Source organism: Pantherophis guttatus, chromosome 1 (genome assembly GCF_059756535.1).
Source record: "Pantherophis guttatus breed Tessera chromosome 1, ASM5975653v1, whole genome shotgun sequence".
NCBI classification, from domain to species: domain Eukaryota; kingdom Metazoa; phylum Chordata; class Lepidosauria; order Squamata; family Colubridae; genus Pantherophis; species Pantherophis guttatus.
In genome coordinates this window covers 339,331,714-339,356,148 of record NC_142063.1, presented here as the reverse complement: position 1 = coordinate 339,356,148, position 24,435 = coordinate 339,331,714, and the positions used below count along the sequence as shown (strand labels likewise).

At 43.4% G+C, this 24,435-nt stretch overlaps 1 protein-coding gene across 2 annotated transcripts in view; it reads left to right on the top strand.

The window, feature by feature from the left end:
- Positions 1-4,704: 4,704 nt before the first annotated feature.
- CUEDC1 (CUE domain containing 1) overlaps positions 4,705-24,435 on the top strand; it is a 103,865-nt gene continuing 84,134 nt past the window's right edge. Inside the window, exon 1 of one of the 2 annotated variants that reach the window (XM_034420728.3) lies at positions 4,705-5,036. The gene's annotated coding sequence lies outside the window, so the exon portion shown is untranslated. The remainder of the gene's footprint in view (positions 5,037-24,435) is intronic. The other variant, XM_034420729.3, reaches the window with a different exon arrangement.

Below are 24,435 nucleotides of genomic sequence, written 5' to 3'. Positions count from 1 at the left end.
TCTAATTTTGCATGTAAGTATGCGGTCTGTATGTCATATTGGAATACGTCCAGATTGAGTGCAGATGCTACTACAAGGGCTGTTTTGACACTCTCTGTTCTCACTGTGGGTGAATATGTATCAGTATAGTCTTCTGGATATTTTTGTGCATAGCCTTGTGCAACTAGTCTAGCCTTGTATAAGGTATTGCCTCCTTCTAAGTTCTTAATTTTATAAATCCACCTGGTACCTATAATTGTTTTATCCTTAGGTGCGATCGCAGGTGTGAATACATTTAATCCTTGTAAACTTTCCATCTCTTTTTCCATAGCTAGTTCCCATTTTTCTCTTTCTTCATGTGGAAGTTTCAATACTTCTTCATATGTATTAGGTGTTATTTGTTCTCCATTCATATGCATTATGTAATCTTTGTATTTATTTGGTATTTGGTTTCTATTGTTTCTAATAGTTCTTTCAGGCTTGCTATGGTTATCATGCAAATATCTAGCTTCCTTTTTTGTTAATGTGTCTGTCTTTATTTTATGCTGACTATTAGTCCAAGTTTTGGTTTTGTTCTTACTTTTGTTAATATTTTGATTTTCTGTTGTTCCTTCCTCGCAAGATATCGTATCTTTACATTTATTAGGAAATATTTCATTAAGGTGCAATTTTGACCAATTGGCCTGTTCATGGAACACAGCTGTTCTGGATACTATAAATTTGTTATTACTATCAATAAATCTGTACCCTTTGGTTCCAGTTTCGTATCCCATGAATCTTAATCTCCTGGATACGTTTTCTCCCTTTCTCCTCAATTGTTTAGGTATGTGTACGTCTGCAGTGACTCCAAATATGTGCATGTGTGATAATTTGGGTTTTCTATTGTACATCACCTCATATGGTGTCTTATTCACAATACTGGACCAGGTTCTATTTTGAGTGTAATTCGAATAATGTAATGCCTCTGACCAAAATTGTTTGCCTAAACCAGCATCCTCTAATGTGCACCTAATCATGGTTTGTAGTGTGGAATTTTTCCTCTCTGCAACTCCATTTTGAAATGCAGAAAAAGGATTGGACGTGAAATGTAACATTCCTCTATCCTTTAACCATTGGGAGAATTCTTTAGACATGAACTCACATCCCCTATCTGTCATAATTTGCTTTATTCTGATATTATGTTGTGTTTCTATACGTTTGTAGAATTCCTTAAATTTCTGAAATGTTTCATCCTTGTGCTTTAATGTGTAAACAAAACCATATCGGCTGTAGTCATCCACTATTGTTAGGAAGTAACGTTTTCTATAGGTAATTGAGGGACTTAATGGACCAACTAAGTCCATGTGTACCAAATCAAAAATACTGTTAGTTGATCTGTTAGATTTTTTTGGTCTGGGACTGGTTTTTAGTTTGGTGGACTTACATACTGAGCATTCCAAATAATTTTCACAATTTTTTATTTTGACACCTTCTGCGTGTTCAGTCATTTTTTGTACTACAGGAAAGCTTGCATGTCCTAACTTCCTGTGTAAGATGTGAGCACACTCATCATGAATTGGTTTACCTATTTTTGGTTTCTTTTCTTTGTATGTATTTTTGTGATCATGAGTTATTCTACACTCATCATTGTCACTGTTACTGACATTTTCATCATCTGCTTCAATACAATCTTCCATATTTGAATCAATGTTATGTAAACATCTTTCTATAGTTATCAGATAGGGTAGACCTCCTTTTATCATTACAGTACCTACATTTGTTTTGTTCTTTTCTATAGTTGCTTTCCCCTTTGAGAAAACTATATTGATATCAGATTCTCTGCTTAATTTTATGGCACTTAGTATGTTGTGAGGTATTTCTGGGATTAATAATACCCCCTCTATTTTCCCTAGACCAGGCAAGGTCACATTTCCTTTGCCTAGTACTTGAACCTTTTCTTGATTAGCTACCTTTATCACAAACTTATCTTCTATAAATGAAGATAATATACTTTTGTTGTTGGTGGTGTGATTTGTTGCACCAGAATCAATAAGCCAATTGTTATTCTCATCCTGCTGTGTTCTGGTGCTGTCTTGTTTATTTAGCCCATTCAGTGACCCAGATTTCCTCTCTTTTGAATTTTCTCTACCCCCTCTACTTTCTTTGTAATTTGGTGGGCTTCTATATTTGTGTCTATCTGTGGAAGATTGTCTGTAATTATATTTGCTCCTATATTCTGGTCTATGTCTCTCTCTTGAGACTTTGGGGCGGTCTCTTCTACTATGTTCCCTGGATCCATAATTGTAGCATCTAAAGGCCTCATTATGTTTATCTTGAAAGACTACTTTCCTAAAAGGTTTGTGGTCTGTTTGGTTACTGGATCGATTTTTTCTTGAATTGTCTTCTGCTATCAATTTGTTAGATAGACTTTCTATGGATAAATATCCCAAATTAATGGTATCTAAGTGTGACATAAAGCTATCCCATGATGGATCAAGTGAATTGATAATAACACTTTTCATTGTTTGATCTGAAATCACTTCCCCCCTCAATTGTAGCTCAGCTCTTATTTTGTTTAGATTTATCAAATGCTCACTTATAGAAACCCCTGGTTTTACTCTAGAGGAAAAGAAATCCTTAGACATTCTTGTGGTTGTAGCTACGCTATCGCTGTGAAATAGATTAAACATGCATTGAATTATTTCTGATACAGTTAGGTTTGGTTTGATGCTATGATACATTGCAGGAGACACGCTAGATATTATTATGAAAAATGCTCTATGATGTAAACAATCTATTTTTAAAGTCCAAGGTCTTCTTGGAGGGCTAGTTATAAATAATAGTAAATTTTCTTTCATGAAAATAACCTGAAGCTGTTGGTACCACTCTTGTAAATTAATGCCATCAATTCTAAGTTTTGGGAAGTCACTGGGTAAGTTACCTACATTATTCTGTCCATTACTTACAACCTGGGGCAGTCCGTGATCTCTCAAGTGCAGGAAATTACAGAACGGCATTGGGATGCTTGCAATGAGTCTGCGCGGTTCTCTGGCCAGTTCAAGTCCTTCTGGGTCGTCTACGTAGTTTCGCACATGCGCGTTGCTCATTTCTTCTTTGGTGGCGTCGTGGAAGGTTCTTTCCCTTTCAGCTCTCTCGATCCGCTCCTCCTCAGATGAGTCGGTCTCTGGCTCGGTTTTTGGGGTTCTGGTGGTGGTGACGGTTCTTTTCTTCTTTTTGTGTGCGTTGATATTCGATTTTGTCTGTGGTGTAGGGCGAAATCGGCATGGCTCTCTGGGCTCGGGCGTCGTCGCTTTCGAAGTCAGGATGGGAGCGTGCAGGTCTTGAGTCGCCGGTTTGATTTCTTGCTTCTTCGTAGATGTCTTGGTAATTTTCAGTCTTGGCCCAAAAGCAGCAAAAAGCGTTTTCATTGCTGATTTTACTTGAGATTTTGTTAAATCGTCTTCACTTTCTGATTTTGGATCATCTGAAGAGTTTGAGACTTCTTTCTCACTTTCTTCGTCTGATAGTGTTTTTCGCGCCAGAAATTTTGAACTGAGCGTTTTGATTGGCTCTGCTTCATTCTCTTTTGAAGTTCGTTGAAACCAAGATGGCTGCCATTCAAAATTTCGCGCGGGATCACATCTTTTCTTTTTAACAACTATTTTCTCAGTAGTCATCTCACTTACGGTTTTTTGATCTTTGGGTTTTTCTTTAATGACGTTTTTCTCTCTCGCTGCTCCGCTGTTCTTCAGCATCTCCTGGAGGTCCGCGATGAGACTTTCATCATTCTTTTGGCTTTTTAGTATCTTTAATATCTCTGACCTGAGTTCGTTATTTTCTATTTCGATTTCTTTCTGGTCATTATTTTCACTCATTAGTTCTTCTTCTTCAGTGGTGTATTCTTCGGATTCTCTCGAAATCGCATTGGTGGATTCGTTGACCATCTCTTGATCAGTTTCTATTTCTTTGCTGTAGGCCCTGGTGTTGGGCCTATCTTTCTTGGACATTTTTAATTACTTATTGAGTCAATTAACCATCCTCTGCTACCAGCTTGTTGCAATATTTTCAGGATCAGACTCAATAAAGATAATAGGAGTTAGAGCTTTAAATATATTTCTTTTTAATTATGATAGGCATTCTATATTCGCTGAATATTCAAGGTAGAAGCGACGAGAATGGTGAGGGTGGCTCCTTATATATACAAGGGGTGGAGCTAGGAATGGGAGTGGTAAGTTATGAATACATTAAAGTCCAAAGAATAAGTTAACCTCTGATGTTCCATATATACATTATTTACACATTGGAGAATAAGGCATTTACATCTGACATGAACAAAGTATTTAATAAGGCTATTTCATGCATTCAGATCTCAGATGTCTTCTGCTTGTGTTCCCTTTATTTTTTTGAGCAATATATGTGTGTGTGTGTGTGTGTGTGTGTACTGCTCAAAAAAAATAAAGGGAACACAAGCAGAAGACATCCGAGATCTGAATGCATGAAATAGCCTTATTAAATACTTTGTTCGTTACATACAGTAGTTTTGTGTTCCCTTTAGTTGTTTGAGCAGTGTATAAACTACTGTATGTAACGAACAAAGTATTTAATAAGGCTATTTCATGCATTCAGATCTCGGATGTCTTCTGCTTGTGTTCCCTTTATTTTTTTGAGCAGTGTATATATATATACACTGATATACACACACACACACACACACACACACTGCTCAAAAATATGTGTGTGTGTGTGTGTGTGTGTGTGTGTGTAGCTCGAGCTGCATTTCAAACCCTCGGCCGCTAGGCTGGGAAAAAGGAGGAAAAAAAAAAAAGGAAAAGAAAAGAAGGGAGGGGAAAAAAGCGAGGGGAGACCCAGCCAGCCCGGCCTTCCTTAATACGTTCCGCTCCGGTGTGATTTGCAACGGGGGGGCTCCGGAGCATGGCAGCCACCACCACCACCACCACCGCCGTCGCTTTCGCCTTCCTCCCGGCCTGAAGGACCGGATCGTCTCCGGCAACCGGCGGGGGAGCCTTTCGGACGGAGGACGGAGTAAAGAGGACGGGGGCCAACTTGAGCAAACTAACGTAGGTGGCTTACAGGGAGCGGTGGGTTCCTCCCGAGATCGGCGGCGTCCCATCCCCGCTGCCTGCTTCTGCTGCTGCTGCTGCTGCTTCCGAGGGGCCGAGCCGGGGCTGGAAGCCCTCAGCCGCTTGGCTTTTGTGCGCTTTCCCGGCTCCGCCGATCGCGCCGCCGCGCCCGCCCCCCTCGTTCGCCTGCTGCGCACCCGCCGAGCCCACGCGGGGAAGGCTCCGGAGCGGCCTTTTCGGAGTCAAGCCTTTCCCTTAGCCGGGGCTCGGCTTCTCGGTTCTCCCCGCGATTTGGAAGAGAAGGGCCGGGAGGCGGAGGGGCTGGGACCGCTTCCCCCCCCCCACAACCCCCGGGTTGGCTCCTGCGCTAAGCTGCTAAAAAAAGGAGGAAAAGCCCGGGTGGGCGAGCGCACACCTGAAGCGCCGGAGGTGGGGAGGCTTTGGCTGGATAAATGACAGAATCACAGAATTGGAGAAGGGCCTTTGGAGGTCCTCTAGTCCAACCCCACCCAGCCACCCCCGGCTCAAGAGTGGGCGGGAGACAGGCTGGCGTCCCGGTGGGTTTTTCCCTGCGGCTGCTTCGGATCCGACGTCTGGCTCGGGAAGCGTCCGTGGAAAGGTGGAGTGGGGAAGACAGGGCTTCCATCCCCTCAGGACTGGTAGTCCTTGACTTGCGACCACAGTTCAGTCCCAAGGTTTCTGTTGCTAAGGGAGACAGTTGTTAAGGGAACTCCCCCCCCCCTTTTTGACGACCTTTCTGGCTAATCACCTCAGCGGGTCAACTTAGTAATGGAGTTATGTGAAGTGCATTTATTTATTATTATTATTATTTTTTGATTTGATTTATATGCCGCCCTTCTCCGGAGACTCGGGGCGGCTTACAATGCGTTAAGCAATAGCCTTCATCCTTTTGTATATTTTTATACAAAGTCAGTTTATTGCCCCCATAATCTGGGTCCTCACTTTACCTACCTTAGAAAGGATGGAAGGCTGAGTCAACCTTGAGCCTGGTGAGATTTGAACTTGCAGTAATTGCAGGCAGCTGATGTTAATAACAGTGCTTTAGTCTGCATAGACTAAATATTATTATTATTATTATTATTATTATTATTATTATTATTATTATTATTATTATTATTTATTATTTATTATTATTATTATTATTATTTATTATTATTATTATTATTATTATTAATTAATTAAATGTGTATGCCGCCCCTCTCCAAAGACTCAGGGCGGCTTACAATGCGTTAAGCAATAGCCGTCGTACTTTTGTATATTTTATACAAAGTCAGTTTATTGCCCCCACAATCTGGGTCCTCATTTTACCTACCTTAGAAAGGATGGAAGGCTGAGTCAACCTTGAGCCTGGTGAGATTTGAACTTGCAGTAATTGCAGGCAGCTGATGTTAATAACAGTGCTTTAGTCTGCTGCGCTACCAGGGCTCCTTTATTATTATTATTTATTAATTAAATGTGTATGCCGCCCCTCTCCAAAGACTCAGGGCGGCTCACAATGCATTTAAAATCATTATAAAAAACATTTAAACATTAAAAACATTAAAACTCATTCACACCATTCATGGCCAGATCTCGCCGGATCGCAAGAGCGAGATCAACGGCCCCAGGCCTGCCGGAAAAACCAGGTCTTCACCGCTTTTCAGAAGGGCAATAGGGTGGGGATGGTCCAGACCTCAGGAGGTAACTGGTTCCAGAGAGCTGGGGCAGCCACAGAGAAGGCCCTCCCCCGCGGGCCCGCCAGCCGGCATTGTTTAGCTGACGGGACTTGGAGGAGACCAACTCTGTGGGATCTTACCGGTCGTTGGGAGTTATGGGGTAGAAGGTGGTCTCGAAGATACCCTGGCCCTGAGCATGTGGCCGTTGTAACTTCAACTGGTCACTAAATGAGCGCTTGTAAGTAGGGAACTACCTGTAGTTCAGGAAGATGTGGAAGACATCCAGCAGCCACTATATCAGTGATGGCTAACCTTTTTGCCATCGCGTGCCAAAAGCAGGGGGAGTGTGGGGGGCGGGGCACGTGCAGGCGTGCCCACACCCATAATTCAATGTGCCCCACCCCCCGCACCTGTGACCCCCCCGCACTCCCCCTGCTTTTGGCATGCGATGGTACGGTGGGCCAAATAGGCCTGTTTTTTTGCCCTCCCCAGGCTCCAGAGGCTTCTTGGAGCCTGGGGAGGATGAAAATGGCCTTCCCCAGCCCCCCGGAGGCCCTCCAGATGCTGGAAACAGCCCATTTCCCGACTTCCAGCGGGCCTGGAAGGCCAGAAAATTAGCTGGCTGCCACACGCATGTGCGCTGGAGCTGAGCTAGGGCAATGCTCGGGTGTCCACAGATATTTATTTATTTATTTATTTATTTATTTATTGAATTTCTATACCGCCCTTCTCCCGAAGGACTCAGGGCGGTGAACAGATTAAGATTTCATATACATATAATAATTTTTTTTTTTATAAACAGTAAATAATAAATTGAGTCAACTTGGTGTATCTGCTAAGACCTTGGCATAGAATTTAGATGCTTATGCTAGCCCTGCTTGTTGAAACAGAAAGGTCTTCAGGGCACGTCGGAAAGTGCGAAGATCTGGGATTATTCATATTCCAGGGGATATTTTGTTCCAAAGAGTAGGTGCCCCCACAGAGAAGGCTCTCTACCTTGGAACTACTAGATGACATTGTTTTAATGATGGTACTATGAGTAGGCCTACTCTGTGAGAGCGTATTGGTTGGTGGGAAGTTATCGGTTGCAGCAGGTATGGCTCTGTGTGCCACCTGTGGCACGCGTGCCATAGGTTCGCCATCACGTCACTATATCCTTCCATTCCTCCATCCCACATCATCCCCTTTTTAACAGCTGAGTGTTCCCTAATCCATACAACACCCCTGCAAAGTAGGCCCGCGGGATTATTCCTAGATCACTGACGGCTCAGTTGAGGGCAGTAAATAACAATTCAAATACTTGTTAACCAGGTGGCAACGTTTGTTTGTGTTTATTTATAGAATTTAAATAGCTGCCCATTCTGATCTTGTGACTGTTCATAAGGCAAAACCTAAACATGAAATAATAGAACGTTACAGGTAATCCCCAGTTTAGGACCAGTGCGATCAGAACTTGCTAGATGAGGTGGCTGTTAAGTGAGTCGCACCCAATTTTGTGACCTTTTTTTGCCACCGTTGTTAAATGATTGGCATGGTCATTAAGCAAATCCGCCTTCCCCATTAACTTGTCAAAAGCCAGTTGGGAAGGACACATGATTGTCACATGACCCCCAGAACACCATAAGTATTATAAATACATGCGGTTGCCTAGTGCCCTAATTTTGATCACAGGAAATCTTGCCATGATTGTTAGTGGGAGGACCGATCATAAATCACATTTTTAATGCTGTCATACAGCGGTGGGATTCAATTTTTTTTACTATGGGTTCTGTGGGCGTGGCTTGGTAGGTGTGGCAGGGGAAGGATACTGTAAAATCTCCATTCCCACCCCACTCCAGGGAAAGGTTACTGCAAAACCTTGGTACTACAGTGGTTTAAAGCACCCTGTTATTAACACAGCTGCCTGCAATTTACTGCTGGTTCGAATCTCTCCAAGGCTCAAGGTTGACTCAGCCTTCCATCCTTTCTAAGGTAGGTTAAATGAGGACCCAGTTTGTGGGGGCAATAAGCTGACTTTGTATAAATATACAAAAGGATGAAGGCTATTGCTTAACGCACTGTAAGCCGCCCTGAGTCTCCGGAGAAGGGCGGCATATAAATCAAATTAAAAAAAAATAAAAAAATCCCCATTTCCTCCCCACTCCAGGGAAAGGTTACTGCAAAATCCCCATTTCCTCCCGATCAGCTGGGACTCGGGAGGCAGAGAATAGATGGGGGGGGGTGGTATTTGCCGGTTCTCCAAACTACTCAAAATTTCCGCTACTGGTTCTCCAGAACTGGTCAGAACCTGCTGAATGCCACCTCTGCTGTCATAAATGGTTATACGTTGAAAACTACCTGTGCAACAAAGCTAAGGGGGGGGGGTCTGAAAACCAGAATCCCATCAAACCATACAGGTGAGAGTCTGCCAAGATCTCAGCCCTTGTGCCAGAAAAAGGAGCCAAGTTTTTCAAGGCTTTCTGGGAAGCTAATGGGGTTGAGATCTCAGATTTGTCAACTTGAGTGCTTGCAAGTTTTGATTTCGTTTCTTGGCAACGAACTTGTCACCCTCTCGTCTGATGAAGTCAATGCAGCCTTTTGTAGCCCTGTGCTGAGATCCAGATTCAAAGGGGATTCGGTGTTTGTGGGTGTCTGTGTAACATCTGCTGTTAACAAAACTCATCTGTTTGTGGGCTCCTGCAGGAAAACATGTGTTTGAGTTACCTGGAAGGCCAACAGGTGGGATATGCATGTCCATACCTGCTCCAGATTGACTTTTCTCCTTCAAACTGGATCTCCACCCAGGACTAGTAATTTTAAGCAGCTCTTTCAGGATCATCCAGGGATCTTCTCAATCCCATCGGCCTACCTGATCTGTTTGTCTTCCTTTCCAAATCCTTCAACATCACCAATTCCAGTTGCTTTTTCAAGTTCAGAATCTACTTGTAACACATGCCCAAAGTATATGAGCTTCTACTGCTGATGGTTGCCTCAGGGACCCATCAGGCTCCACAGCAGGAGTGAAATGTTCCTGGTTCGGACCGGATCGCCTGATCCGGTAGCGATGGCGGTGGGTGGTTCGGAGAACCGGTAGCAAAAATCCCTCCCCCCCCATGCCCAGCTGAGCCGTGCGATCATCAGAGGCTTAGTTTTTTTTTTTTTTACTTTTAAAAGCATTTTTTCTTCAGCCAAAAAAATGCTTTTAAAAGAAAACAAAAGCCTCTGACGATCGGGCAACTCAGCTGGGATCATCAGAGCCTTTTAAAAGCATTTTTTTACGTTGTAGAAAAAATTCTTTTAAAAGTAAAAAAAAAAAAAAAAGAATTGGCCACGCCCACCCAGTCATCCCACCAAGCCACACCCACAGAACCGGTAGTAACAAATTTTACATTTCACCACTGCCCCACAGATAGTCCTTGATTTACAATCATCCTTTTAGCCACTGTTTGAAGTTCTGGCAGCACTGGAAAAAAAGTGATATTTACAACTGATCCGTGCACTTATGACCATTGCAGCATCCCCCACGGTATATATGGTGAAAATTCAACACTGGGCAACCAGCATGTATTTAGGATGGTTGTAGCATTCTGGGGTCATATGATCTTCTCAGCCAGCTTCCAACAATAGCAATAGCACTTACCGTATTTTTCAGGGTATAAGACGCACCGGAGTATAAGACGCACCAAGTTTTCGAAGAGAAAAACAAGAAAAAAAATAGTTTTTGGCCTCCGCGCGTCCGGTTTTGCCCTCCCCGGCCCCCAGGTTTTTCACAAAAATGGGATGCATAGAGGGTTTGGGAGGCCTGCAGAGTGTTCCTGGGGGCTAGAGAAGGCAAAAATGCGATGTTTGGGAGGCCAGAAACGTTTTTGGCCTCTCAAACCCCCCACGCATTGTATTTTTGCCCTCCCCAGGCGCCAGGTGCACTCTGCAGGCCTCCCAAACCCTCTGTGCATCCCGTTTTTGTGAAAAACAGGACTGTTTTTGGCGAAAATGGGACGTGCGGGGTGGGGTTTCAGGAGGCCAAAAATGGCTGTATACAATGTATAAGACGCACCAACATTTTCACTCTCCTTTGGTGGGGGGAAGTGTGTCTTATACTCCGAAAAGTACAGTATATACCGCTCCACAGTGCTTTACAGCAGTGGTCCCCAACCCCCAGAGGCTGCAGCCCGGTACCAGGCCATGTCCTATTCGGAACCGAGCCATGCAAGCGATGGGCAAGCATGCTCATCCATGCAGCTCCACTTGTGTGAGTGGCAGGTGTGCAAATGGAGCTGCACAGGTGAGTGCAGGTACCTCCCCCGCTCACACAAATCGACCTGTGAGCACATGTGCCTGCCACCTGCATGGCCTGGGAACCATCCCCTCTCCTCCCCTGCTGCTGGTCCGCAAAGTCAGGAAGATTGGGGACCTCTGCTTTACAGCCCTCTCTCAGGAAATTACAAAATCAGCCTATTGCCCCCAACAATCTGGGTCCTCATTTTACTGACCTCGGAAGGATGGAAGGCTGAGTCAACCTTGAGCCAGTCAGGATTGAACTCCTGGCAGTGGGCAGAGTCAGCCTGCAATAGCACTTAGACTTATATACCGCTTCATAGTGCTTTACAGCCCTCTCTGAGAAAGTTACAAAATCAGCCTATTGCCCCCAACAATCTGGGTCCTCATTTTACCCACCTAGCAAGGATAGAAGGCTGAGTCAACCTTGAGCCGGTCAGGATCGAACTCCTGGCAGTGGGCAGAGTCAGCCTGCAATAGGCATAGCAATAGCACTTAGACTTATATACCGCTTCATAGTGCTGAAGTGGGTTAAATCAGAAGATCCCTAAAAAAAAAAAAAAGATGACAAAATTAGCTTCTCTCTTAAGTTTCATTAGCTCCCCACTATTAAATGAAGGCATAAATCCTCCAGTTGAAATCTCGGTGGATGGAAGCTATTTAGATTCCAGGGATGTTTGTGGGTGTAATAGTGCTAGTAAGATGAGCATGTTTCGTAGCTATACTGGAAATATTTAACAGTTTATTTTTTACTGCTCAAAAACCTTTCCTTCAATTGGAATATCGCATCAGAATTGCAGTTACAGAATACAAAGTAACAGAGTTGGAAGGGACCTTGTAGGTCATCTAGTCCAACCCTCCGCCCAAGCAGAAGGTCTAAACCAGGAGTGTCAAACTCAAGGCCTGCAGGCTGGATCCGGCCCGTGGGGTGCTTAGATCTGGTCCGTGAGGCCGCCCTGGAAATAGCAAAGGACCGGCCCGCGGTGCCTCTGCCAGCAAAAACAGAGCTTGAGAGGGCCATATGTGGCACTCCTGGGCTCCATTTTCGCTGGCAGAGGGCTGCAGGAGGATCCCCCCCAGCCCTGCCTGGGCCGCCACAGGTGCCCCATGACATGAGTGATGTTAAGCTGGCCACGCCCATCCTGGCCACACCCATCCAGCCCCCCCCCAAGCAAATACAACCATGAGCCTTGGTAGCACAGTGAACTAAAGCATTGTTATTAACATCTGCTGCTTGCAATTACTGCAAGTTCAAATCTCACCAGGCTCAAGGTTGACTCAGCCTTCCATCCTTTCAAAGGTAGGTGAAATGAGGACCCAGATTGTGGGGGCAATAAGCTCACTTTGTATAAATATACAAAAGTATGAAGGCTATTGCTTAACGCATTGTAAGCCGCCCTGAGTCTCCGGAGAAGGGCGGCATATAAATTAAAGCAAAATAAAAAAATAAAATTAAAATAAATAAATGATGCAGCCCTCAATGAAATTGAGTTTGACAGCCGTGCCAGTGGTGGGTTGCTCCTGGTTCTGTCCAGTTCTTTAGAACCGGTAGTAAAAGCGGCGGGAGGCTCCGCCCACCTGCCCGGACGTCATAATTGATGATCTGTGCATGCGCAGAAGTGTGCGCGCGCTACCTTTGCGTAAGTAGAACCCACCCCTGAGCCCTGCCCTACACCACTTCTGACACATGGCAGTCGAGTCTTCTTGAAAGCTTCCAGTGATGAAGCTCCCACAACTTCTGAAGGCAACTTCTGTTCCGTTGGTTGATAGTTCACTCAGGTGTCCATTGTGTGTAACAATAATGGTAACATGGCTAATCTCTCCAGGGAGTAACTTAAATATCTCAAACCACACATTCCAGTGGAGAGAACCTCCCTGAAGATGGGCTCCAGCACGAGTTTGAAAGCTCGGAAGAGTAAAGCTCTGGTCCTGGTGACTGAATCCTGGTGATTGAATCCCGATCTAGATTCAATCTTAATAACTTGACATCCTATTTCTGAAAATAATCTCCCTCCTGTTTCATTTGTCATTATTGGTTAACTGACTAGGAGTTTGCAAACTTTGGGGGCAGGATTTGTCGGGGACATACTTGAAGGAATAAAGGTGTCTGCAGCATCCAAGAAAGCCAAGATGGCAGCTGTGGTGATTGATCCGCCTTGAGTCTTCGGAGAAAGGCGGCATACAAGTTGAACAAATAAATAAATCATATTACCACAGCTGCCATCTTGGCTTTTTTGGATGCTGCACTCTGTTCTTCTACCTGCTATGCATAGAAATGGGCGGAGCTTCAGTCACATTGCCATAGCTGCCATCTTGACTTTTTGGGCCATATCTTGCAAGTCATGTTTGAGTTGAAACTTAAAGAGATTTAGGTGTGAAAATAAGCTTGGTCGGTTGGTCAGAATAACAAAATAACAGAGTTGGAAGGGAACGTGAAGGTCTTCTAGTCCACCCCTGCTCAGGCAGGAAACCCTATACAGGTGGTCCTCGACGTACGACCACAATTGAGCCCAAGATTTCTGTTGTTAAGTGAGACATTTGTTAAGGGAGTTTTGCCCCATTTTACGACCATTCTTGCCTCAGTTGTTAAGTGAATCACTGCAGTTGATAAGTTAGTAGGCTTTTCCATTGACTTTGCTTGTCAGAAGGTCGCTAAAGGTGATCACATTACTTTGGGACACTGCAACCGTCATAAATATGAACCAGTTGCCAAGTATCTGAATTTTGATCACAGGATCATGGGGATGCTGCAAAGGTCCTGACTGTGAAAAACGGTCATAAGTCACTTTTTTCAGTGCCATTGTAACTTTGAACGGTCACTAAATGAACTTGTTATAAATTGAGGACTACCTGTATCACTTCAGACCAGAGGTGTCAAACCCACGGCCCATGGGCTGGATGCATCATGCGCTGGCCACAGCCACCCCTGATTTAGTGAAATGTGGAAAAGTTGCATATATATAACAGTGATGGCTAACCTTTTTGCCATCGCGTGCCAGGAGCGTGGGGAGGTCATGCACGTGCATGGCCACACCCATAATTCTATGCGCCCCGCCCCCGCGCATGTGTACACGACCCGCCCCGCCCCTCCCCCTTCTGGCACGTGATGGCCCGGTGGGCCCGTTTTTCTCTCTCCCCAGGCTCCAGAGCCTTTCTAGGAGTCTGGGGAGGGTGAAAACAGCCTCCCCCACCCCGGAGGCCCTCCAGAGGCCGAAAACAGCCCGTTTGCCAACTTCTGGTGGGACCGGAAGGCCCGTTTTTTGCTCTCCTCAGGCTCCAGAGCCTTTCTAGAAGTCTGAGGAGGGCAAAAACAGCCTTTCCCACCCCCCGGAGGCTTTCTGGAGGCCAAAAATGGCCCATTTGCCAACTTCCAGTGCGACTGGAAGGCCCGTTTTTTGCTCTCCCCAGGCTCCAGAGCCTTTCTAGGAATCTGGGGACGGTGAAAATGGCCTTCCCCACCCCCCTGGAGGCCCTCTGGAGGCCGAAAATTGCCTGTTTGCCAACTTCCGGTCCCACCGGTTCCTTCCTAGAAGGCTCTGGAGCCTGGGGAGAGAGAAAAACGGGCCTTCCCCATCTCCCCCGAGGCCCCCCGGAGGCAGGAAACAGCCTGTTTTCCTACTTCTGGTGGCCCCAGAAGGCCCGAAAATCAGCTGGCCGGCATGTGCATGCGCGCCGGAGCTGAGCTCGTGTGCCCACTGATATGGCTACGCGTGCCACCTGTGTCACGCGTGCCATAGGTTCGCCATCACGGATATATAACATTATGAGCCACGGCAGCACAATGGTTAGAGTGCAGTATTGCAGGCTACTTCTGCTGCTTGCCGGCTGCCTGCAGTTCGGCAGTTCAAATCACACCAGACTCAAGGTTGACTCAGCCTTCCAGCCTTCCGATGTGGGTAAAATGAGGACCCAAATTGTTGGGGGGCAATGTGCTGACTCTGTAAACTGCTTAGAGAGGGCTGTGAAGCACTGTGAAGCGATATATAAGTGAAAGTGCTAAGTGCTATATCTTGTGTCGACGTGGTGTTGTGAGTTTGACACCACTGTTTCAGACAAATAGTTATCCAATCTCTTCTTTAAAATCTCCAGTGATGGAGCACCCACAGAACTTCTGGAGGCAAGTCGTTGCACTGATTAATTGTTCTAACTGTCAGGAAATTCCTCCTTAGTTCTAGATTGCTTCTCTCCTTGATTAGTTTCCATCCATTGCTTCATATTTTGCCTTCTGGTGCTTTGGATAAGCCATCTGAATGATCCTTGCTATGGTTTGACAATCAATCTTATGCCAAAGACCACATGAGTTTCCCAAACATTGGCTCTTTTTGCACAACCATTGAGTGAGCAAACAGATTTTAGTAGAGATTAAACAGCATAGCTAGTTTAGTGTGTCAGGCGAAGATGAAAACTAGGTTAATAGACTAATAAACTGTGGTTAACTTAATCATAATCCTGAGTGATCAATTATTTGCTTTATCCACTCTTTGTCTTAGAGTAGTCCTTCTGCTTGTTTTGGTGAAACTTAGAAAAGAAACAAGTCATGTGATATAACACACAAACACACCCACACACTCTTACATATTCCAGCGCATTCAATGTGTTTTCCTCTCCCTTGTAACCTCTTGGTAGAGATAATGCCATTATTATAGATCAACGGATCCTAGATTTCCCTTCAGAAACTGCAATATAAATTGGAATAAAGATACTATTTCAGGAAAAACAAATTCAGTGAGAAATAGGAATTTAATTCAGGGGTTTACACATGCAAAGTATGTTAAAAAAGAGAGACAGACAGGACTTTAGTGGTGTGGTTAGACACTATCTTGGGTTTTTCTTTTTTACTCCTGAAGTAACTTCAATTAATTCTCACTTACTCACTTCAATTAATTAAATAAAAATCTAATTACTGAAGGTGCAACTCTAAGTCTATGCTTAATCTGTTAATTAACTTGGCATGACTTTAGCCAAGAATAAAAACTAGACTAGTTCTTTGAATAATAACATAACCTTATAATATACCTTACCTTTGATGTCAGCTATTTTTCTATCCTTTTTATAGCTGATTGCGCACAGCTGGTTTTACTGTATACATCTTAAGTCAATTTTAATGATAGAAAACAGGAAACAAATGTATAGATAAATAATTAATATGAGGGGGAGAAGAATCTCATCAAGTTTTAATGTTTTATTCTAGAATAAGTTTTTTATTGAAATCCTAAATTAGATTGCCAAACTTCTGCATGTTTAAGAGAGTATGTTGCAATTTAAAAACCTTTCCAAATAATTGTTGTCTTGCGGGACAATAATTAAACAGTGCACTCGTTTTATTTTTTTTAATTTTTTTTTAATAGTGGGATTTAAGCTTTTAGTAGGCCATGTAAGCTAATTGGTAATGCTAACTGGTTTATGAATTCTAAACTGAAATTCAGGGCATGTTCTTTCGAATTGCAACTCCATAAATATAGGTAGTCCTCAACTTTTGAGCCCACCTGAGCTAAGCAAGACGGTTATTAAGTTAAATTTGCCTCATTTTGACGACTTTTCTTGTCACAATTGTTAAGTGAATCATTGCAGTCATTAAATTAGCAACATGGTTGTTAAATGAATCTGGCTTCCCCATTAATTTTGCTTGTCAGAAGGTCACATAAGGTAGTCACATAACCTCGGGATACTGCAACTGTCATAAATACATGCCAGTTTCCAAATGCCTGAATTTTGATCACATGATGGGGGATGCCACAATGGTCAGAAGTGTGAAAAAACAGTCCTAAGTCAGGGGTGGTATTCACTTACCTTCGCTACTGGTTCGCAAATGGGAGCTTGCACGCGCCACCTCTGCGCGTGCACAGAGTGTCAAAAACGGGATGTGATGATGTCCGGGTGGATGGGCGGAGCCTCCCACAGCCACTCCTACCGGTTCTCCCGAACCGGATAGAACCAGCTGAATACCACCACTGTCCTAAGTCATTTTTTTCAATGCATTGTAACTTCAAATGGCCATTAAATGAATGGTTGTAAGTCAAGGACTACCTGTACTTGCTGATTCCCTTTTGAGTCAACATGCACAGGACTGATTTGTAAATGTGAAGCATCTGGCCCAGGAATGCCAGTGTCTGTCTGGAGGGAAATCTCAGACCAAGTGTGAAAACCAGGTATGAATTTCCTCTCGGATGTAGCTTGGTTTCCTGTTGTGTCAGGATGAATTGCAGGTTATAGATGTCTACTTCCTATAACAACGCAGCATGTTTTGCATTGTTAAAATCCATCTCTCTTATCATCTGGCTGTCTATGTCTCCAGACATTTCCAGCTTAGAATACAGTAAATTTCCTGATGGGTCTGGGGCTTTAGCTCAACATTGCTCACGCTTGGCAATTTTAACATAACAGGTAGTCCTTGGACTTATGATCAGAATTGAACCCAAAATTTCTCCATTCTAATTTTAATTGCATCACCATTATATTTTAAACAAGACATTTCCTTTTTACCCCTCATCTGTTATCCAAATTAATGCTTTGATTCAGGGGTGAAATGCTCCCGGTTCGGACCGGATCGCCTGATCCGGTAGCGATGGCAGCGGGTGGTTCAGAGAACCGGTAGCAAACATCCATGCCCCCCCCATGCCCAGCTGAGCCGCGCAATCATCAGAGGCTTTTTTTTTATTTTTAAAAGCATTTTTTTCTACAACCTCTTCTGTCGAAAAAATGCTTTTAAAAGTAAAAAAAAAGCCTCTGATGATCGCGCCGCTCAGCTGGGATCGTCAGAGGCTTTTAAAAGCATTTTTTCTACAACCTCTTCGGCCGAAGAGGTTGTAGAAAAAATGGTTTTAAAAGTAAAAAAAAAAAAAAAGTTGGCCACGCCCACTCAGTCACATTACCCCCCACCACAACCACCAAGCCACGCCCACAAAACCGGTAGTAACAAATTTTACATTTCACCACTGCTTTGATTCTCATTAGAATGGAGATAGAAATAAGAGAGAGGTGGGATTATTAATATACACATTTTTATATAATGAGATAAAAGCAATAATCAGAGAGAAGATTAGAAATGGAAGGACATTTCAATTCCCACCATGGATGAATGGCTACAAAAGTTGATGGAGTTAGCAGAGATGGCTAAACTGACCATTTTGATGAAAGAAAAGAATATAAGTATTGTTGTTTCTACTTGGAAACCGCTTGTGGACTTTGTGCTTGAGGTGGGAAAAAAATGAAACATTGATTTTGGGTTTTACTGATTCGATAGATTTGTTGTTACAGAAATGGCTAGTTTATACTATCATGGAAAAGTAAAATGTTGAGCTTCGATGTTAATGCAGGATCTGGGTTTGGCTAGTCTTAAAAAAAAGAAGAATTAGGGGTGACATAATAATAGTATTTGAGTATTTGAGGGGCTGCCACAAAGAAGAGGAGGTCAAATTATTCTCCAAAGCACCAGAGGGCAGGACAAGAAACAATGGATGGAAACTAATCAACGAGAGAAGCAACCTGGAATTAAGGAGAAATTTCCTAACAGTGAAGGCAATTAACCAGTGGAACAGCTTGCCACCAGAAGTTGCAGGTGTTCCATCACTGGAGGGTTTTAAGAAGAGACTAGACAGTCACTTATCTGAAATGCTTCTGCTTGAGCAGGAGGCTGGACTAGAAGACCTCCAAGGTCCCTTCCACCTCTATTCTATTCTAAAAAATTGAATAATGGAATTATCATGTATGTATAAACAATATGGTGATTGGCATTAGAATAATATATTGAAACATTGAATAATTAAATAAGGAAAGACTATGACTTAATACAGATATGTGTATTAACATTAGAATTATGTAAGTTTGATGAATGTAACAAATATGATAAATCTTATTATTCTTATTTGCACCAAAATCTATGATACCCAGGTGCCACACTGCGCACGCAATGATGTGTATATGTAAAATAAAATAAAAACACTTCGGGGGGAAAAAAGTGAACCCAAAATTTCTGTTGCTAAGCAAGACCGTTGATAAGTGGATTTTGCCCTATTATACAACCTTTCTTGCCACAGTTGTTAAGTGAATCACTGTACTTGTTAAGTAAGTAACAGAGTTGTTATGTGAATCTGGCTTCCCCATTTGACTTTGCTTGTCAGAAAATCGCACTGCAACCGTCATAAATACATGCCAGTTGCCAAGGGTCTGAATTTTGATCACCTGACCATGGGGATGCTGCAACGGTCATAAGTGTGAAAAATGGTCATGAGTCACTTTTTTCAGTACTGTTGTAACTTTGAACAAATGGTTGTAAGTTGAGGACTACATGAATATGGACTTCAACTCCCAGAACTCCCCAGCCAGTTGTACTCAGGCCTCTGATTGGAGTGTGGGAAAACTGTTAGATAAGCTTCTAACCAGGAGTGAAATTCAGCAGGTTCTGGAGAACAGGTAGTGGAAATTTTGAGTAGTTTGGAGAACCGGCAAATGCCACCTCTGGCTGGCCCCAGGAGTGAGGAGGGAATGGAAATTTTGCAATATCCTTCCCCCAGAGGTGGGAAGGGAAGGGGATTTTTCAGTGTCCTTCCCCTGGAGTGGGCAGGGAATGGGGATTTTGCAATATCCTTTCCCTGGAGTTGGGAGGGAATGGGGATTTTGCAGTATCCTTCCCCTGGAGTGGGGTGGGAATGGGGATTTTGCAGTATCCTTCCCCTGCCATGCCCACCAAGCCATGCCCACCAAGCCATGCCACGCCCACCAAGCCACATCCACAGAACCGGTAGTAAAAAAAATTGAATTTCACCATTGCTTCTAACATCTCTTCCTCCTAGAAACTAATTTGAGAAGCCATCAGATCTATTTGAGGAAAGTTGAGATTGTTGACTGCTAGCCAAGAAAGCTTTATACTTTTGACTATGTTTACAAGTTCTTAGGTTTTTTTGGCCCCAGCCCAGTGAACTTGAAGTCCATCCAAAATAGTGAACCAGCTGACACATTCAGGTCTTGACAGAGCCAGTCTTTGTAATCAAATTTTGTTCTTGGTAATAGGTTGGCGTGTCAAATAAAAAGGGCTGGTGTTCCTTTTTGAAGCAGGAAAAGAGAGTCATCAACAGGTTGGATAATTACTATAATTGCAGCTTAATAATATACTACACAGTGGTTACACTGTGACATCTAACATTAAAAGAAAGGTAACATTTATTATATTAGTAGAGGTAAAGTCTCCCTTGAGATCAGCTCTCTGAACCTGCTTACGTTGCCACCTTGGCAATAACACAGAACTGGTATTCCGCTGTCCATCTATTCTAGAGTGTCTTTCTAACTTGTTTATTATGTGTATATTGTTGTTGTTGTTAGTTGCGAAGTCATGTCTGACCCATCGCAACCCCATGGGCAACGTTCCTCCAGGCCTTCCTGTCCTCTACCATCCTCTGGAGTCCATTTAAGCTCACGCCAACTGCTTCATTGACTCCATCCAGCCACCTTGTTCTCTGCCGTCCCCTTCTTCTTTTGCCCTCAGTCTTTCCCAGCATTAGGCTCTTCTCCAGTGAGTCCTTCCTTCTCATTAGGTGGCCAAAGTATTTGAGTTTCATCTTCAGGATCTGGCCTTCTAAAGAGCAGTCAGGGTTGATCTCCTCTAGGACTGACCGGTTTGATCGCCTTGCAGTCCAAGAGACTCGCAGGAATCTTCTCCAGCACCATCGTTCAAAGGCTTCAATTCTTTGGCGCTCAGCCTTTCTTATGGTCCAACTTTCACAGCCATCCATTGCAACTGGGAAAACCATAGCCTTGACTATACACACTTTTGTTGGCAGGGTGATGTCTCTGCTTTTTAGTATGCTGTCTAGATTTGCCATAGCTTTCCTCCCCAGCAGCAAGCATCTTTTAATTTCTTGGCTGCAGTCCCCATCTGCGGTGGTCTTGGAGCCCAGGAAGATAAAATCTGTCACTACCTTATTATCTGGTAGTGGTAGATAATTACATTATCTGGTAGTGACAGATAAATGTATATAACTGCCCAATTTCTACACCAGGTGTGGGGAACTAATGATCTAGACTAGTATTTCTCAACCTTGGCAGTTTTAAACTATGCGGACTTCAACTCCCAGAATTCCCTAGCAAGCATACACCTGGAAAAAGGGCCTTCTCTGTAGTGGCTCCCTCCCTTTGGAACTTCATTCTCTCAGAGATAAGATTGACCCAGTCTTGTTGCTTTTCCGCAAAGCCTTGAAGACATGGTTTTGTCAATGGGCCTGGGGATCCCATTTGGAACCAATCAAGTGGCTTGTGACCTGTTTTTAGGGCTACACAACTCTCAGAGTCACTGTGTATAACAGGGGTAGGGAACTATCGCTTCTTTATGATCTGTGGACTTCAACTCCCAGAATTCCTCAGCCAGCATGGTCATAAAGGGGCCATAGTTCCCTACCCCTGTTCTATACAGTGACTCCGGAAGACACGTAGCCTTAAAAATCCGCAGTTAAAAACCCATAATTTAAACCCCAACCCGTCTGTGGTTGTGACAACAGAATCAAACGAGCCACTTGATTGGGTCCAAGGCCCATTGATAAAACCATGTCTTCAAGGCCTTGTGGAAAAGCAACAAATTCTCTGAGAGAATTATGTTCCCAAAGGGAGGGAGCCACCACAGAGAAGGCCCTTTTTTTTCTAAGTCCACCAGATTCATGCTTGCTAGGGAATTCTGGGAGTTGAAGCCCACACAGTTTAAAACGGCCAAGGTTGAGAAATACTGGTCTAGATCCTTCCTAGCAATAATAACAACAGCAACAACGACATATATTAAATTATATTAAGACAAAACACTGTCCTAATAGAGAGCTAGTTTCTGATTTAATCAATTTCCTGGGTTTAATAAAGGGCATTAACCCAAAACTAACTCCCATCATGCAGTGTTACAAGAAGCACGTCTAATCCTTACCAGAATTAAAATGTACACTTTGACGCTACTAATTCTTTAAGTGACCTGGTAAAGCATGTGGCGTGAATACATCCATAGTATTAACCAGAAATAGAGGAAAGGGGAAGTTTAGTCAGCTGAGGTATGTCTCTCCTTAATCTTTGTTTCAATTCCAGTTTTTCCAGGTGCAGCTGAGGTAGATACCTGCCTAAATCTTGGAGAGTCATCAACCTAGAGCAATAATTAGATTATCTGAAGCCTTGCAGGTGTCTCAGATTTTATTTCTGTGGCAATAACCATTGTAGCCAGTGGCAAGAAACTCTTGATTTTACTCCAAAACATCAGGAGGTACCAGATTCTCTAATCCAAGGTTTCCCAATCTTAACTATTTTAAAATGTGTGGATTTCAACCCTCAGGATTAACCTTTTCTCTAGTTTTAAAAAGGATTAATCTTCTTGACAGTTCTTCGTCTCTGGAACTCCCTTCCTAAGAGACTTGTCTGGCACCCATATCGGCATCATTTTCGATACCAGGCGAAAAGCTTTTGATTTTTCCCAGGTGTTTTAATTGGTTTTAGATCAATTTTAATTGTATTTCAATTGGTATTGTTTTCGATTTTCAATGGGCCCCTTGATGCTACCTAATCTGTATGATCTTTTTGTTTTGTATTTTATTTATATGAATGCATATATATATTCAAATTGTTTCTTGTTGAGTTTTATTGAGAATGCCCCAGGGAATTTCAATAATTGGACAATTTAAATTTCAAAACGTAAATAAATAAATACTTCTCCAATAGGCACTTGGTCTTTGTGTACTTTGAAGTCCAGAAAAATAACATTGTCTACAGTACCACATCCATTTCTTTACTATCAACTGCGAATCCACAAAAGATGGTGGCTGACATTACCTCTGTCTTCTGAATGTTTAATATCAACCCAATCCTTCTTTCTTTCCTTCCCTCCCTCTCTCCTTCCTTCCTTCCCTTCCTCCTTCCTTCCTTCCTCCTTCCTTCTTTTCTTCCCTTCCTCCTTCCTTCCTTCCTCCTTCCTTCTTTTCTTCCCTCCTTCCTTCCTTCCCTCCTTCCTTCCTTCCTTCCTTCCGTCCTTCCTTCCTCCTTCCTTCTTTTCTTCCCTTCCTCCTTCCTTCCTTCCTTCCTCCTTCCTTCTTTTCTTCCCTTCCTCCTTCCTTCCTTCCTTCCGAAAGATTTTGGTACAATAAATAAAACAAGAATAAAACTTGTAAGTTCTTTCTGTCACTTTCTCTATTCTTTTCCACATTTCCTCCCTCCACCCCCCCCCCCAACTGATCTTATCTATATCCCTCTGCTCTTCTTGACACCTGCCTGTTTATTTGATACTTTTGGTCAATGACTACAATAGAGAATATGGACAATATTTATCTTTTGACATTTCTCTTTTCATCTGATTTTATTTATCTGTGTAAAATCTTAATTTACCTTGTGGGAGGAACCAGTGTCATGGTTCAGGAATTTACACATCCTCTTTCATCTCTATTTCTAAATATTTTAATTTTCTGTATAATTAAATGTATATCCTGCCTTTATTTTGAATAACTCAAGGCAGAGTACAAAATGCCCCTGCCTCCTCTTTTCCCACAACAGTCCTATGGACTGGGCTGGGCTGAGAGAGAGGGACTGGCCCAAAGTCACCCAGCTGGCTTCCATGCCTAAGGCAGGACTAGAACTCACAGTCTCCTGGCGATTAGCCCAAAGTCACCCAGTCGGCCTTCACACCTAAGGCAAGACTAGAACTCACCATCTCCTGGCAATTGGCCCAAAGTCACCCAACAGGCTTTCATGCCTAAGGCAGGACTAGAACTCACAGTCTCCTGGCAATTAGCCCAAAGTCACCCAGCTGGCTTGTGTCCATAAAACACACAATCTTGATTTCTAGTGCAGGACCACCCATCATTATATTAAACCGGTGCATGTGGACCAACATTTTTTTAATGTAGTTCACACTGTCCTGTTCCATAATGGTTGACTACTACACAGTTGTGGTACCAGGATGAAAGATTGGAAGTCTCAAGTCTGCTCCCCCCACCCCTGAGGTTCTCTGGATTTGTACATCCCACCTCTCTTTCCTAGCTTGGGAATTCCATGGGAATGCCACCACCTGGTGTCTTCATGAGGGAGATGAAGGCGATAGGACAGCCATAGCCTGTGTAACCTGTGTGTCTGCTTTTGAGTCAGAGTTGACGCCTAGTGACTGCTTGGACAAGTCCCTACAGTTTCCTTGGGAAGATTTTAGAAGCGGTTTGCCATTGGCTGAAAAAGGGAGATTTGGTCGCCTGGTTAAGCCAGCAGGATAAAAAAACCAGGAGACTGTGAGTTCTAGTCCTGCCTTAGGTGTGAAAGCTGGCAAGGTGGTTTTGGGCCAGATATGCTCTCTTAACCAAACTGAACCTTACAAGGTTGATGTTGTGGGAAAAATAGGAGGAGGAAGGTGTTTTGGATATGTTTGCCGCATTGAGTTATTTATAAAAACAATACAGGTGGGATTTCTTTAAACTAATCTAAATCAGGGGTGTCAAAGTCAAATTTCATTCAGGGCCATATCAGGG